Source organism: Camelus dromedarius, chromosome 20, assembly GCF_036321535.1.
Source record: "Camelus dromedarius isolate mCamDro1 chromosome 20, mCamDro1.pat, whole genome shotgun sequence".
In the NCBI taxonomy this organism is placed as follows: Eukaryota; Metazoa; Chordata; class Mammalia; order Artiodactyla; family Camelidae; genus Camelus; species Camelus dromedarius.
In genome coordinates this window covers 4150744-4166674 of record NC_087455.1, presented here as the reverse complement: position 1 = coordinate 4166674, position 15931 = coordinate 4150744, and the positions used below count along the sequence as shown (strand labels likewise).

Sequence of the window (15931 nt, the reverse complement as noted above, 5' to 3'; positions counted from 1 at the left end):
TGCATATCACACAGGAGACAAAGGACACTCTGTCTTGAGTTTTAGGTAAACGTGCTTGTTCTAATTATATTAGAGATCCAAGTTTTTCAGGAACTTGTTCAGCTCCACGTTTTCCAATACATTCTCAATGTACCCTAATCCCCTAAACATTGTCCCAAAGTTAAGTTGAACTTGGAAGATGAATCTATCCACTGAGGCTGAGACCTTCCTGCATCCGCTGACCAGGGTTACTGTGGAGAGTTAATGGGCAGATTCCTCTAAATCACTTAACACACAAATCACTAAACACAGCTGGAAAAAATATAGAAATATTTTAAAATAAATAATGCTAATATTTATATAATATAAGGCAAGGATTTCCTATTCATAATAATGGCCAACGATGTGGTATTTCACAACTTCCTAAGTGCTTTTCTAATGTGTTTCTTTCCTTAGTCATCATAGAAAATTGCTAGGGTAAGTTTTGCCGCAGATGACGAGACCAAAGCTAAAAGGAGAGGCAGGTGTCGTGATCGCTGCTATGTGACTGCTATGTGAACGAGGCATTGTGTGGCTTCATCCTCACATCCACCTAACTAACAACTGGAAAGGACGTCTCAGGTGAATAACTGAAATGCACCCATTTCCTAGCAAGAGGCAGGAAACTCTACAAAGCCCTTCTGAAAACCTGAAATAGCACGATTGCCAAGGGAGCTGAGAAAATAAGAAAAATCGGCCTAACCAGCAAAGGGAAGCTGCTTAAGTGCCTGGTGCTCTGTCCCCTGATGGCTCACACAGTCCCTTGGACACAGGGACAGAGGGTCACTGTCACTTCCCGATGCACAGTGACACCTCAACACCACCTGCCTGGCAGCTTCAGAGCACGGGAAAAGAAGTGCAAAATCCCAGGTGGTTTCCAACGCTGCTCAGATGTGCCTGATCTAATTTGCACTTCATCATGAAGGAAATAAAATGACTGGCCGGATGCAGCCCTGTTTAGACCTGTTGGCTTCAAATTGATGTGGCTTTTAAGCAGAAGTGATCCTTATGTGCAAATGCCTTCCCGTTCTATTTGCTACACCAGCCCTTTCTCTGTCACTGTCAAGGCCTTGGTTGATAAATAAGCCAGACCGACGACGTGGCAGAGGATGGATGGGGTAAATACTCTGAAGGTCAGAGCAACACTAAGCCATCTAGTACCTGGAGGGACAGCCAGCCAAACAGTTCCATCACTTGTCTTCTTGGGCAAATGACATCATGCCTTGTAACAGCAGTTTTCCACATGAAAAAAAAAAAAAAAAACGGGTATGACCACACTGACTGCCTGGGATCAGGGGAGACATGAAAATAAAATAAATCAAGATCTGAAGACCAGGCACGTACTAGGCATGCAAAATGCAGTAGGATGACTTTTGAATTGTGTTTAGAAAAAGGTCTTAGCACTTTCTGTTGAGTACATTTCTGTGGGCCACCTATCGACGGGAGATTGAGCTCCTCTGACTTTGAGCGGATTGACAACCTACATCACAGGACTCAACAGTATTTGCAGAAGGTCATCACAACCCAAGGTGCCCCATGAAGCCCAGGATGAGGCATTTCTGATGCCCCAGGGGACCTTCTGTGGTTTCCTCATCACTATTAAGTAGGACATAAAAGAACTGTGCCTTCTGCAAAGGAAGGTTCACTGAACAGGAGACGCCCTCCTGGCCTGAGGGCATCACTGGGACGGCACCTGGCTGCTTTGTCCCCACTGGGATTCTCCCTTCTTCAACACGGCAGTCCACGCTTGGACACCTTCCTCATCAACCTGGGTCCCTCTTCCTGGCACCCAGAAGGAAATGTTCCTTTCTTCTCCTTGGCCAGGCCACCTGAACTTTCTATGACTGGCTCTCCCGCTCATTCTGCAGAGCCGTCCTTGGCTGACAGAGGGCGCGCATTCACATCGTGTGCACCCTCACCCTCCTCTCTGCACCAGGCGCTGGGCACCCAGGGGTGAGGGCAGTACCCACTCTCTCCATCCTTAAAGACCTGTTCACACTTTGGGAAGTTACCCTTTCCAGGGTGTGGGGGTAAAAAGCCACTTTTCTCTTTGGACCGTTTTTACTCATTGCGTGTTGACCAGGTTTTTACCTGGTCCAATGGGACCCAAGTGGTCCAATGGGAAGGGGCAGATCAGAATCTTCCCCAACATCTGTATATATCAGGGTTTTGTATGTATCAGGGTTTTGTATATATCAGGGTTGACACCCTGCATAAGCATCATCTGAAAGGAGAGTCAGAACTTTGAGGGAAAACAAGATGAATGGAAAGAAGGTGGGAGCAGCACGAGAAGGGACAGGAAGGAAGAGGGGGGAAGAGGAGGAGAGAAAAGAGAACAGGGCCGAGGAGGGAGAGGAGTATTCAACGGCTCCCACCGTCCAAAGAGTTCATTTCAAACAGTTTAATCTGGAATTTCAGGCCGGAAAGCAAGAGGAAAGAAACTTTGAGGTTCTGCTGTTTCTTTTCCCCAAAAATGTGTGAGGTCAGTACTTCGCACATTGATGCATCTCTCAGGGTTTACAACTCAAGCAATGACCTTCCCTCTGCTGAGACTCTTCTCCAGCCCCAGAGGACTCTGAGCACAGATCACAAAGCACAGGCGGTATTCATGAGACATGGACCCCTGCCCCAGAGCCCACGCCAGAGCACCTTCATGAGCTATGGATTGCACCCACTCCCATTCCAAGAACACAGCCGTGGCTCTGTCTGCACACAGGAGCTCCCCAGAGGATCGGGTTTGTGCTAAGCAGTCAATACTCTGGGGGGTCCCTCCAACCCGCCAGGCCTGAGGACAGCTGGGCAAAGTCTGGGCTATTTGAAAATGAAGATGCTAAGAAGCTATCCCAGAATTTCTTCAAACCCAGGCCACATTCACATGAGAGAACCTTCCAAAACATTAGAGTTCATGGAAGTGGAAAAAACCAAGTTAGATTATGAGCAACCCAAGGTCCGGACCTTGGATATTTTTAGGAACAGGACCTCGTTTAATAAAACAAAGATGTATGTTCTAGAACTTGCCCCACCACTTCTTCACTGTATGGCCTTGGGCAGGACAGTAAATTGGGCTTAAATGAGACAAGAACCATGCCCTGCTTATGTTACATAGATGTGAGGCTCCGATGAGATGAGGACTAAAGAAGTGTGGGTTCAGCGTGAAATTCTCCAAACTCAAGCTGATTTCCTGGTAGGATGAAAATGATAAGGATGATGCCTATACTAGATAATTTTCTGGCCATTTCGAGGAATAGGAAGGACAGAAAGTCATCTTGAAGCCAAGCTTTATTGTTGTTTCTAACCATTTCAAAGAAGAGGAAGAAGAAAAAGCCCCCTGAAGCTCAGTTTTCCCAGAGCAGGACCAGAATGATGTCCAGGATCAAAGGAGCAGTGTCTGACTGGAAAGACCAGTGAATGCTCACTGCCAGGGTAGAGAGGCATGAAGTGACCTTCCGTGATTCCATCAAGGCTGCTACCTTCCCCACAGACCTTTTCCCAGGAGTTCAAGTGGAACAGTCTGCTTCGAGAGAGCAGGAAATCCTGGGATCCCAGGGACGAAGGTCTTGGTGACTTCTTCTGGAGTTTGGAAGCTGGGGAGACTGTTAGACTGCGACAGACTTTTTCTTGATGCAGGAGGTATTAACATACCACGTGGATCAGGCATGGAGAACTTGTTCCTGGAAAGAGAAGCACCTTGAGGAAAGCTGGAGTCCAAGATGATGACCGGACGTTCCGCACGACCAAATGGTTTACAGGTAGAAGGCAGATATGGTGTCACCGTGAGCTGGTAAGTTCTGTGGACCCATCTAACCCAGCGCAAAGGCTGTGCTTTGAAGAGCCACATCTGGGTATGTGAGCTCCACCCGAGGAGAAACAACCTGGGGTTCTGAGGCTGGTGCCCCCGAGGCCCCCGTGCAGATGCCCCGCAGAAGCAAGTTCACCATGGACAGGGCACCTGTGTGGCCGCGAGAAGCTCCCAGAGCAAGGGCTGATCAGACCCAGCTTTCTCCTAGCCTGGCAATCAGAAAAAACACCCCGTTCCACTGTGGAATCCCAGAGCCTCCTGGACAGCATGAGGTGGGGAAGCAGGTTGGCATTTCCGCCCACAGGGCATTTAGGGACACAAGCCCTTTTGTGGACCATCTGAAGAGATGTCAATATACTTGCACCTTCCACTTCCGAAGCATGTCAGATTGATGACACATCCACAAAGAGCTGCATTTTAGTTGTCGGGTGATTGCCATCTGAAAGGATGTCACATGTCTTTCTTACTTGCTGCTGAAGTACCCATCCATGCATGGAATATTGACTACTTTAATGCACATAAACATGAGTGTATGCCTTATTCACAATCCCAAATTAATATGTTTCTGTGGTTTCTGCTATAAAATACATTAATTAATTCATTAAATTCTTATTAATCACCTACTATGCATCAGGTCATAGGCAAAAAGCTGGGACCCAGTCCTCTGCAATCACAGGGCTCCTGGGGGGCTGTGTCTGTCTGCAACATCTGTCCGTGGAGTAAGGACGAGGAGTCCCTCAGTCTTTCATCTCCACAGACGTCTCCTGGTCTGAGCGAATTTCTCATCTCTCCAGATACATCACGTTATTTACAACATCTTATATAGGCCACTTTGACAACTTTAACTGAGGTGGCAGATTATGGACCACAAACTGCACAAAATTGCATACATGTCATTATCTGTAACAATGATTTGAAAAAGTCCCTTCTCTGTAAGATGTCATACACACAGAACTCTTCTGCTCACTTCAAACTGCTCCACAGAAGTGAGCCTGGGATCGGGTGGCCTGAGTTACAGGCACTTTACGTCCTTTATCTCACTTGACCCTGGGCATGAGTCTTTATCTTACTCGTGAGGGGACTCAGGGTTGGGGGGTTGACATCCTCAGCAGCACGGGCCGTAGATGGGAGAACGGTGGCTCCAAAGCGCGGGTTTGCTTTCATTCCTTCACGTCTCAGTGTGTTTATTATTTAACTAAAGGACCACACAGGCGTGACGCCAGTCAGAACACTGGACACAGCGCCAGTCACTGGTGACGGAACAACAATGATAAGGAACAGTCTGCCACGTTCAGTGCCACACTCCCCAGCTTGCTCTCTCCTCACAGCACCCGTGCTTTCGCCATCACCCCTATTTTGCAGAAAAAGAACTGAAGTCCTAGAACGATGGAACAGCTGGCTTTTCATATTGTACTCCTCAAGTATGCCCGGAATCAATCAATCAATCAATCATTAACGAGTGCAGGGATGAGGAGGGGTGACTTCTGGAAGGCTCCCTCCGTTGGCGGTACTTCCTGACTTACTCCACAAGAAAACCTGATCTGCACAGCCGACACCGTGGGCTGCCAGAGATTCGTGTTTGCAGAAGGAGGTCAACCAAACAAAAAAAAACGCAGGAAAAAAATACCATTTAAATTCCTGAAAATGAACAAGGGCTGCTGATGTAACTCATCAGTAAGCATTCGGCCATCAACACTGATGGGCTTAATTACCTAACTGTAAGCCGCTGGGCCCTGCCTGTTAGAGTGAGCCCGGGAAGGTCAGCACTTGAGCGCACTTTATTAGCCAATAATGTGCATGGCTATATAATCTCAAAAGTAAAAGGCCGGCGTGTCATCTTTAACGTGCTCCAGGCCACCTGCTGGGCGTCCTTCAGGCCAGTCCTAAGCGCTGCCCAGTCTCAGGTGTTTTCATCGTATGCCGATGACAGAGCCCGGTGCCCGGTCTTGTACCTCACGCTTTTGTAAGGACAATGCACAGACTGGAGTGAAAAGACATGGATTTGCTCTGGGCTCTGCCATCCATACACCATGCACCTGTGAACAGAGGAACTTACCTGGTCTGAACTTCCATCTCCTTATCTGTGACCTGGGGACGGGAGTTCAAGGGTTGGGAGGGTTGGACGGGGTGACCTGGGAAGGTACCAGGCACAGAGGCTAACATGTAGCAGGCGCTCAGAGAAGCTGCAGCGAATGCGCTTCTGGGTGGGCGGGCGTGTGTAGCTGATGTGACTCTTAAACACATCCACAACAGAACCCTAGCAGCTACCAGCAGAACCCTCAGGGGAGGTGGAAAGGGAACCCTCAATTGTTTTCTTTTTTTTTAATGGATGTACTGAGGCTCAAACCCGGGACTTCATGCATGCTAAGCACGGGCTTTTCCACTGAGCTTCGCCCTGCCCACCCTTAACTGTTTCTTGATGTTGGGAAGATGGCGGGCTTGGGCCAGGGCAGTGGGCACTGCCTGGAAAGATGGAGAATCAAGAATCTCCCTGCCAGGGAGTCACTGAGTGAGATTTTGACTCTCCCAGCCTCAGTTCTTTCACATCCCCAAATGGCAGTAACAGTAATATGACTCAACAGAGTAGTAAGAGGATTGCTTAGCCCCCACCCCGCCTGCTGACGGCAAGTAGCTAAGTTCATGGTTTCCCTTTCACCTCGCTGCTTCCCCTGGACGGCACCTCCCGAACCTCCCACCTCTGTGCGTTCCACCCAGATCTTGCTAGTTCCAAGACTTCATACGCCACTGATAAGCTGAAAACTCTCAGATGTCTGGCTGTAGCTCCATCTCTCTCCTGAGTGGACAAGGTCCCTCACCCTCGTGACATTACTCCTCTGACATCAAAACGCACCATGCACTTGCATATCCAACAGAGGACCTCCGGATGCATTTCCCACACATGCTCCTCCCCCATCTCCTAACCACAAGGAGGAAAGAATTTCCGGGCCACCTTTGATTCCCCTTTCACCCTCACCCTCTCTTCAAATTCCCCCCAAATACTTGGGTTTACATTTAAAAATCCAGCTCTGATTAATCTAATCCTTTTGGCATCACTTCTTAATTTTCTCCCCATACAGAATATGGAAAACTTTATCTTGACTTCTCCCATTACTGCTCTGTAGTCTATTAATATAAAATATAAATCAGACTCCATCACTCCCCCACTGTCGCTCTTAGAATAGAACTGAAATTATTTGCTGCAGTTTAATTGGCCCCAAACGACCAGTTTGGAAGCTGCAGTCCAGGTGAGGGCTTAGCACAGAGCCAGTTCTTTTTGTGGTGTCCAGGTCGGGCAAATATTTATAAAACGCAGGACTGACCAAGGCTCCAAGTGACCGGATCACAGAGAATTGGCAGCAGTGTTGAATAAGCATTTGAGGAAGTGAACTGAATCTTGGCTCAGGCAGCTAGCTCCCCGAGGCTGTTCCCTGCTACATCCTCACGATGACCCTGGAGCCACAGCTATCCCGCTCCCTTGCAAACGGGACTAGGTCTGCCTGAAACACACAACGTGGGGTTTTCTGAGAAAGGTAGAACCCAGGCTGCCTCTTCTAATCCTGAAACCCATTCTGTTAAGAAGTCATTGGGAGCCCCAGCAAAAGGGAGGCAAAGAGCCCTGTTTATGTGATTCAGACTTTCCTGAACCATCTGTCTCAACCATATGCTTCCCCAGGAGAACTAAGTACAGCCACAATTGCAGCTAATCAGATACCTGCAGGCCCCGCCCCACGGCGGTCCTGGTGTGTTCCAAGGAGCACAGGGCCCTTCTCCAGCCCACGGTGACCTTGGCCTTAGTGGGAGACCACAGCACGCAGGGGACAGCTGTGACTTGCTATGAAAATGTCAGGAAGTCCCCAGAGGCACGGCGACGAGGTCAGACCAGGTGGTCGCTCTGCCTTTCTCTTCCAACAGGGATGGAGGATCCCTCCAGAAGGCCAGCTCCACTACCAGGGCTGAGCTAAGACTGTCCAGTCCAGAAGGAGATCAGCACCCCAAGGCCCCAGCTCTCGAAGGGCTGAACCCAGCACTGTCCCCTCCCCAAGCCATGAACGAGCGGTGCTCGCGGCAGTTAGGGGCATTCTCACCTGGTCTCTCCTCCCATGCCTCACCTTTCATCTATCAGGACCGCTCCCTCCATCCATTAGGGCATGTATTTAGGCCGGGCCAGGAGTCAGGAGAGGGGGCGGGATATTCCACATGGTTAGCACAGGTACCAACCAATCAGAATGCACGTAGGCACAGTGATGTGTTGTGTCCTGCAGGCACACATCCTTTATTCATGGACCAGAGGGAATGTGAAGGTCTGGGAGAGGGGCCAGGCTAGCTGGCCAGTGGAGGAGTGGCTTAGAGATGTGAGTGCAGTGGCAAATGTGACAAGTGTTCATGCCAGATGCATTGGTTGAAGATCACCCCTGGTTAAAATGAACACGGCATGTCCCTGCCATGTGCAGGTCAGCCCAGCCTCCCTGCTGAGACCCGTCCCTGCAGTGAGAGCTGTCTCCAGATTCCCATGTTTTTGCCTCACTCATTCTCCCTCTAAACTCCAGCATCAGCCCAGAGGAAGCTGCGAGCCTGTCCCCTAGGGCATGGGTGGCCTTGCAGGCGTATTTCCCCCTCCCTCCACCAGCTCCTTTTCCTCCTGCCGTACATCTGCTCCAAGTGCCACAGACGCACAGGCCGTCTGTGCACAGACTTGGGAATCATCCCAGGGCCAGCTCTCCTCCCTCCAACTCAAACCACCTCCATCACGAGATACCCCCAGGCTCTCGAAGTTGCTCAGCATACCTTAGAGTCCTGGACTCCGATGGGTCAGCCTGACTCAGACCTGGCACTGGCTGAACCTAGCAACTGACCTTCAACTTCACACACAACAAACGCAGTACAAGGGGTGTCTCCCACGCACCCTGACCGAACTTGCTGATCTGAACTCCGCGGCTCAAGCCTACAACTGGACCAGATCTGGCACAGCTGGCGTGGATGGTAACCACCCACCACCCACTACTGTGGTGCTGACACTTGCGGGAGCGGAAGCCTCAGGGACTGAGGTGGGATCTGAGCCCTTCCCATCTTCCTGGCCTACTTCAAACACTCGCCCTTTCAGCAAGCTGTCTCTGACCATCCCAGCTTGGAGAGAATGTCCTCGTCTGGATCCTACACGTTTACTCCTCAGCCCTCTCCTCCAGGAGACAGAAGATGCTCCATCTTTGGCTGTACCCCCTCAACACACTAACACCCCATCCATCAAAAACACAGGATTCCAGGGACCGGAGACACAAGACAGTCCCTGCTCTTGAAGAAGGCCTGTTAATCATTCTCTTCCCTCGAATAAACGTTACCATTTCCTCCACCGTTTCACCTTTTGAATCTGGTACTTATGACCTAGTTCAGTCAATTATAGAAATATGCAGGATGGCGGGAGGAGTGTCAGAGGATGGTTTAGGCCTCTGGGATGCAGGGTGGTGCTAAGAGGCCCGGGTTAGTGTCTCGATTTTTCCCCATGACAACGACATGATGTCCCTTTAATCCCTTTGCTTCCTGTAAAATGGAGCCATCATCTTTAATTGCAGTATTGTCATGTCAGTATTAGATCCTGGAAACAAATGCCTGTGGTTCACTAAGACGAACACTATAGTTCAGTCTTCTAATTACTTTCTTAATTATTTGGAAGTGGGTACAGATTGACAGCAACTTTTACCATGCTAAATACAAGTTTGTTTCTGATTGGACCTGGTTATGTATTGCTCATTTTCAGAGGTCCTAGCATAGAGCTTGCTTAAAGTCAGTAATCTATATTTTTGAATATTCTTTTTCCTATGACATTTTCCCCACTAAGCTTTCTTCTTCTCATTCATCAAGGCTCCCCGGCTCTGTCCCTTCTTCAGACGTTGTCCCAGTGCCCCAGGCAGAGGTGACTGCTCCGGCCTGTTCCCAGAGCAGTTTGCACCAACTTACTTAGAACGCTTGCCACACAGAGTTACAGTTCTGTGCGACTGGCCTCTGAGCCTGCAGAGTGCATCCCTCACCAGTGCCTTCCTGGCTTCTAGCAGGACTCTGGCATCAAAGGCACACGATTAATATTTTTTAACGAATTGATAGCCTCATCCTTATCTCAGAATCCTGTGTCTCCTCACAAATGTCACCGCTTCCTGGAGATGTTCCCTTTTAGTGTAGTTACTATGTTATTACAAGCAGCCCAGGCTCTGAAATCAAATCTGCATTTGAGTTCAGGCTTTCCATTCATTTATAATTTTTTTTATATTTTTTTCACCTATTCTTTCAAAAACAAATTGTACTGAAATATAATATACAGTACAGACTCCATTCTAGGTTACTTAGCACAAGATAGTGGGTGTAAGTCCTCGAGCGACGGTTGTTGCTTATCTATTTTATACACAATAGTCGGTCTCCACTAATCCCAGACTCCTCCCCTGCCCCTCCCCTCCCCTCATTAAGCACTAATTCTCTGCACCTGTGAGTCTGTTTCTGTTTTGCTATATGCCTTTCTTTGTATTATTGTTTAGACTACATATATAAGTGATATCATTCAGTATTTGTCCTTCTCTGTCTAATTTTACATAATATTCTCTAGGTCCAGGCATATTACTGCAAATGGCAGAATTTCATTCTTTTTGGTGGCTAAGTAGTATTCCATTGTGTGTGTGTGTGTGTGTGTGTGTGTGTGTGTGTGTGTATGTACACATCTCTATATATGCATCTATACAGATCACATCTTCTTTATCCATTTGCCTGTTGATGGACATTCGGGCTGCTTCCATGTCTTGGCTATTGTAAATACTGCTGCTGTGAACATTGCGGTGTATGTATCTCTTCAAATTAGTGTTTTTGTTTTTTCGAGATATACACCCCCTTGCAAATTACTTATGTTTTGGGGGCCTAACAGTCTTCATATTAAACTAATCATGAGAGCCTCTTCCTCTAAAGGTCACTGTGGAAGTCAGACAAGACCATGATGGGTGTCATTACTTTTATTAAAAACGCATACCTGCTCTCACCTCATCCTTCCGTGCTCACACCTGTGCTGTGTATAGTCCGTCTTCTGTTTTATTCATCTTGGAATCACTGTATCCCCACCCATGTGCCCCCTCTCATGGTTTTGTAAGCTACCTGAAGGCTTAGACAACAGGATGGTCTCTTTCCTGGGACCTAGGTAAGTGCTCTCAATAAACTAGATGTTTAACAGGAGTTTGGCAAAGTACGAGGTGGGGCGGTAGCCTGGCCATCCCCAAAGGAAGACTGAGTCCTCATTAAGGAAGGCAACTTTTCTTTTCTCATCTGAGCCTCTATCCTAAGTCTGAGAATCCACACATCAATATGGGGACTAATAGCCAAAAGAAAAGTACGTAGTCCTACACCCATTTCACAGATAGGAACTGGGAGTCTCAAGAAGATGAAGAATCCAGCCCAAGGGCAGAACAAGCAGTGGAATCCAGAATCCTACCTCCAAGTCCAGGCCCCTCCTTGATGCTCACTGGGGCACTGAAGGACTGTTTCCAAGGATGTTTCAATGCCTTTGTGTCTGAGCAAATTCTATAAAGAGCATCTGAAAGTCATAGAGGCACCTGCCTGGGTGTTGGCCAAGGCTTAGCCAGTTGGCTCCAAAATCAATGCACGCCCAGACCTACGTCCTCAGAATCAATTATTGCAGCTTTAGATTCAATCACCAGATGGCCTGTTTTCTCAGGCTCATTTTCCTTCATGCCTCCACCTTGGTGCAGAGGTGACTGTGCAAACTTGCTGATGTGAACCATGGCCACTATCCCCTAGCCGGTGTCACTGGGCTCAGGGAGGGGGCGCAGCTCACCTCCTGGACATCCCGGCAGAATCAGCCCCACCCAGTGCTGGGCACTACATTCCTCATGAGCACACAGCATCTGCTGGCTATTTAGGTACATGTCTGTATGTGGTCCCTGGGGTTCGCTCAAGCTGTAACTCATCTCAGCAGCCAGAGGACTGGGCGCTGGACCCGAGAAAAAGTAAACTTTTCACGACTGGAGGGTTTCAATTATTTTCACTTCCTTATTTTACATCTTTAACTTCTCCTAAACTAGATCTTCCCCTAAGTGAAGCCCACTTGCTCTCATTAAAATACAATACGCACAAAAGCCAAAACTCTCATCCTTTCTGGCCACCACTCTCTCCCTCCTTGCCTTAGCGGTGACACTCACTCAAAGAATGTCCCTACTGGCTATCGCCACTTCTCATCATTTTATTCACTCTTCGGCCCCCCAAAATCTGGTTTCTGGCCCCTTATGACCACCCAAAGAGCTCCTATCAAGGTGATTAGTGCTCTACATGTCACTAAGATTTCTAGGAAACTTTTAGGGCACACCGTGCTTGAATCCTCAGAAGCATTCTGTCACGCTGGCCAATCCTTCCTCCTTGAAACATCCTCTTCCCTCGGCCTCTGTGCAATCAAGCTCCACTCCTTTCCTTTTGACGCTCTGGTAGATTCTGTCTGCCTCCTCCTCAGGGGCACCTCTCTGACAGTTAGCAGGCCTGCACCCCCCTGCCCCAGTGTCACCCCCCACCTCCCTGACGGTGGTTTGTCTGACTTCGTAGTGTCTATTACTATTGGAGGCATATTGTCTGTCTTCTATTCCACCCAGAAGGTGAGCCCTAGGAGAGCAATGAATTTGCCTGTTTCACGCATTCCCCAAGTTCTGTCATGAAACAGAAGACGGCACAAGAGCCAGGCAATGAAATGTACGTGTCTTACCCAGACTCTTCCTCTAGGTTCAAGACCTCTACGTTCAGCTGCCTACTTGAGATCTTCTGTTGGGATTTTCAAAGACACCACCTACTTTACATGTTGAAAAGTAAATTCTCCATAGCACCACTAGAGAGAGAGAGAAAAAAGCGAAGATTCTGGTTTCTTTCCCAGCATTCCTTATTTTAGTAAATGGTTCTATGCTCCAGCCTGTCGTGTAAACCAGAAATCTGAGCGTCTCCTTCTCCCTTGCCTTCCGAGTGTGGTCCCTCACCCAATGCTCGTTCCTCTCCATCTCAGCCACCGACGCGCCTGCCCCAGCTCGCCTGGCCTCTCCTCTGGGCGCCTCCATGGCCTTCCTTCTGCTCCACCTGCCTCTGGTTCTGTCTCTCCACAATCTTGCCAAAGGAGAGTCTTTTCAATATGCAAATAGGATCAATCTGCTTCCCTGCTCAAAATCCTTCGGTATCTTTCCATGCCTCTTAAGATAAAGGAAGAAAACCTTTTTTTTCCTCCTGCTAGAGTCCTTGAAGCCAGTTTGCCCCTTTTCATCTTCGTCTTGCTCGGGGCTCCCTCGTTTACTGTTTTGCAACCACAGGGGCCTGCCGCCCCCCCTGAGTCACCACATCACCTTTGCCCTAGGTATTCCTTCTGCCTGGAGTGGTGCTCCCCTTCCCTGTAGACCACGCTGACTTCTGCGCATCCACCCCTTTCCCCAGAAAATGTTCTCGCATCTCCCTAACACCATCAAGCCCGTGGTCACAGGCTGTTGTGACACCATGCGTCTCTCTGGGTGTCGTGACATTAGCTGGTGTGAAAGAAGCTGATTGACGGAGTCATCCCCTACATTAGACTACATCTTCTGTGAAAGACGGGTTCTTTTTTGCTCAGGTATCTGCTTGATAGATCTTTGGTGAACGTGAAATTGAAAAATATATATTTTTAGGTTTGAAAAAATATATATAAAGATTTTAACCTATTGATTTTTTAATATTTTTTAAAGAAATCATTTCATTCTCATTTGATCAGGACCCCCCAAAAAATCATAAAAATATAGAGAAGTCAAGTGATCCACTTGATGGAACAACAATCAAACTGTGGCCATGATTCAAAAACACCCAACTCCTTGATGCTGTTGATGTATAAACTCTCTGAGATTGTTTGCTCCTTTAAAATGGAAACAGAGGTACTTTTCTCCAAAGATTGTTATGAGGATTTATAAAATAGGATTTACAAAATACCTAGCACAGTGCCTGGTCTATTCTGTTATAAAATCAATAGAGATTTATTAGTGCCACTGCTACCAATCCATGAAAATGCAGGTCATTCTTTGGCACCTATTTCAGAAAGTTGAGGCAAAGTACATTTACTTCAACGAAGATAAACAAGAACATTCATTTTCAAGAGGCTTGACTTTTATCGTACTTTAAACTAACGATATTGACCAGAACGGCTCTAAACCAAAGCCATCAATCCTGGAGAACGTGGGCTCAGGCAAGGCTTTCAAAGAGGATTTAGGTGAGAGGGAAAGTGTCTTTCAGTGAGGTCTGGGAGTGATGTGCAATTCTCGTCGTTCATCTCCTCATCCTTTCATCCACCCATCCACCCACTGACTCAACACGTCGGCACTGAGCGACAAAGGTGTGACCACAGGTGCCCGAGCTGTGGCCGTGAGGAAGAGTTTCCATCCTCATAGGACTTACACTGGACTCAGGGGAAACACTCACTTACAGTGTCATAAATGCTACAAGAATAGATATTGAAGAAAATACGGCACACGACTTGGATGGAGGATCGCGTGAGCTTGCAAAGATGAAAACAGGCATCTGACGGATCATTAAAGTTGAAGTTTGACAAAGGCCACAACAGATCCTGCAAACCAGTGTGAAAAGCTAGACTCAAAAGCAGAGTCCACATAGGGAGTGGGTGAGAACCACGGCTCTGAGCTCCTCCCTTAGGTTAGAGGAGTCCCGTGGCATCAGGTGGAGAAGGAAGAAAGGATTTGGAGAGGGCATATGCACGGATGTTTCGAGAAAGCTGTTGCTATGAAGTCTGTCTCTATTTACACCACCTCCAGTGGAGGAGAGAAAAGCAGTGTTGCTTCCTCTCAACCCAGCACGGAGCGCCTCCCCGAACAGCCTGATACAGACCCCCCCGGCTGGGGACCAGAGGACCAGTGCGTGTTTCCCTCCTTGGTAAGTCAAGGCCATCCCATGCAGCAGGACAGAGGCTAACGCACTGGGATAAGCTCTTAGACGTTCAGAATTTGTTGAGGCAAAGGAGACATTATTATGGACCAGATGTGAGTTTCGTAGGGATGAGCGTTGACCTGGTGCCACTTTAAGGCTAGTCAAATGGGACCATGTGGTGTGACAAGAAGACCTCAACAGGGAAAGTATGGAAGGGAAGTAAGTCCAGTTACAAGACGGAGACGAGCACAGGCTGAGCCAGCAGGGAGGTGGTGCAGAGGTGCTGACGTGGGACCCTGGGGGTGCAACCCATTAGCAGAAAGGCAGAGAATATACACCAACAAGTTAGCCATGGTTTCTTTGGGGACAGGTGGGGTCTTGCCTTTGGATGGTGGTCAGAAATGTCTGTGGCCTAATTTGTCATATGCTCAAGGCGGCTTTAGTCATAGATCTCTGATGTACTCCCACTCATAAAAGGGTGAAATCTTTGAAATGACAGAGCTGTGTCATTTATGCAGAAAATTACTGAGATGGCCACTCAGTGCTGCCTCCTGTGTTACTCTCCCTCCTGCCAGCAGCCCTCGTGCACTCTGGGGGAAGCAAACCAGGGTTGTTCATTCATCCATTAAATGCATGGCTTTTTTCTTCCATTCATGTTATTTTTTTTAATTGAAGCATAGTTGATTTACAATGTTGTGTTAATTTCTGGTGTACAGCATAGTGATTCAGATATATATATACGTATATACATATATACGTATATATATATATATATGCATATATATATATGCATTATTTTTTCATTATAGGCCATTATAAGGTATTAAATATAGTTCCCTGTGCTATACAGTATAAACTTGCTGTTTATCTATTTTACATATAGTAGTTAGTGTCTGCAAATCTCGTACTCCCATTTTATTTCTTCCCACTTCTTTTCCCCACTGGTAACATAATTTTGTTCTCTATGTCTGTGAGTCTGTTTCCATTCTGTAAATAAGTTCATTTGTGTTTTTTAATATTCCATGTATACGTGATATCATATGGTATTTTTCTTTCTCTTTCTGGCTTACTTCACTTAGAAGGACAATCTCCAGGTCCATCCATGTTGCTGCAAATGGCATTATTGCACTCTTTCTTATGGCTGAGTATTCCATTGTATAAATATACCACAACTTCTTTATCCAGTCATCTGTCAAT

At 47.5% G+C, this 15931-nt stretch overlaps 1 protein-coding gene across 1 annotated transcript in view; it reads right to left on the bottom strand.

The window, feature by feature from the left end:
* Positions 1 to 15931, bottom strand: part of FAM135B (family with sequence similarity 135 member B) — a 239238-nt gene that overhangs the window by 92881 nt on the left and 130426 nt on the right. The window lies entirely within an intron of this gene.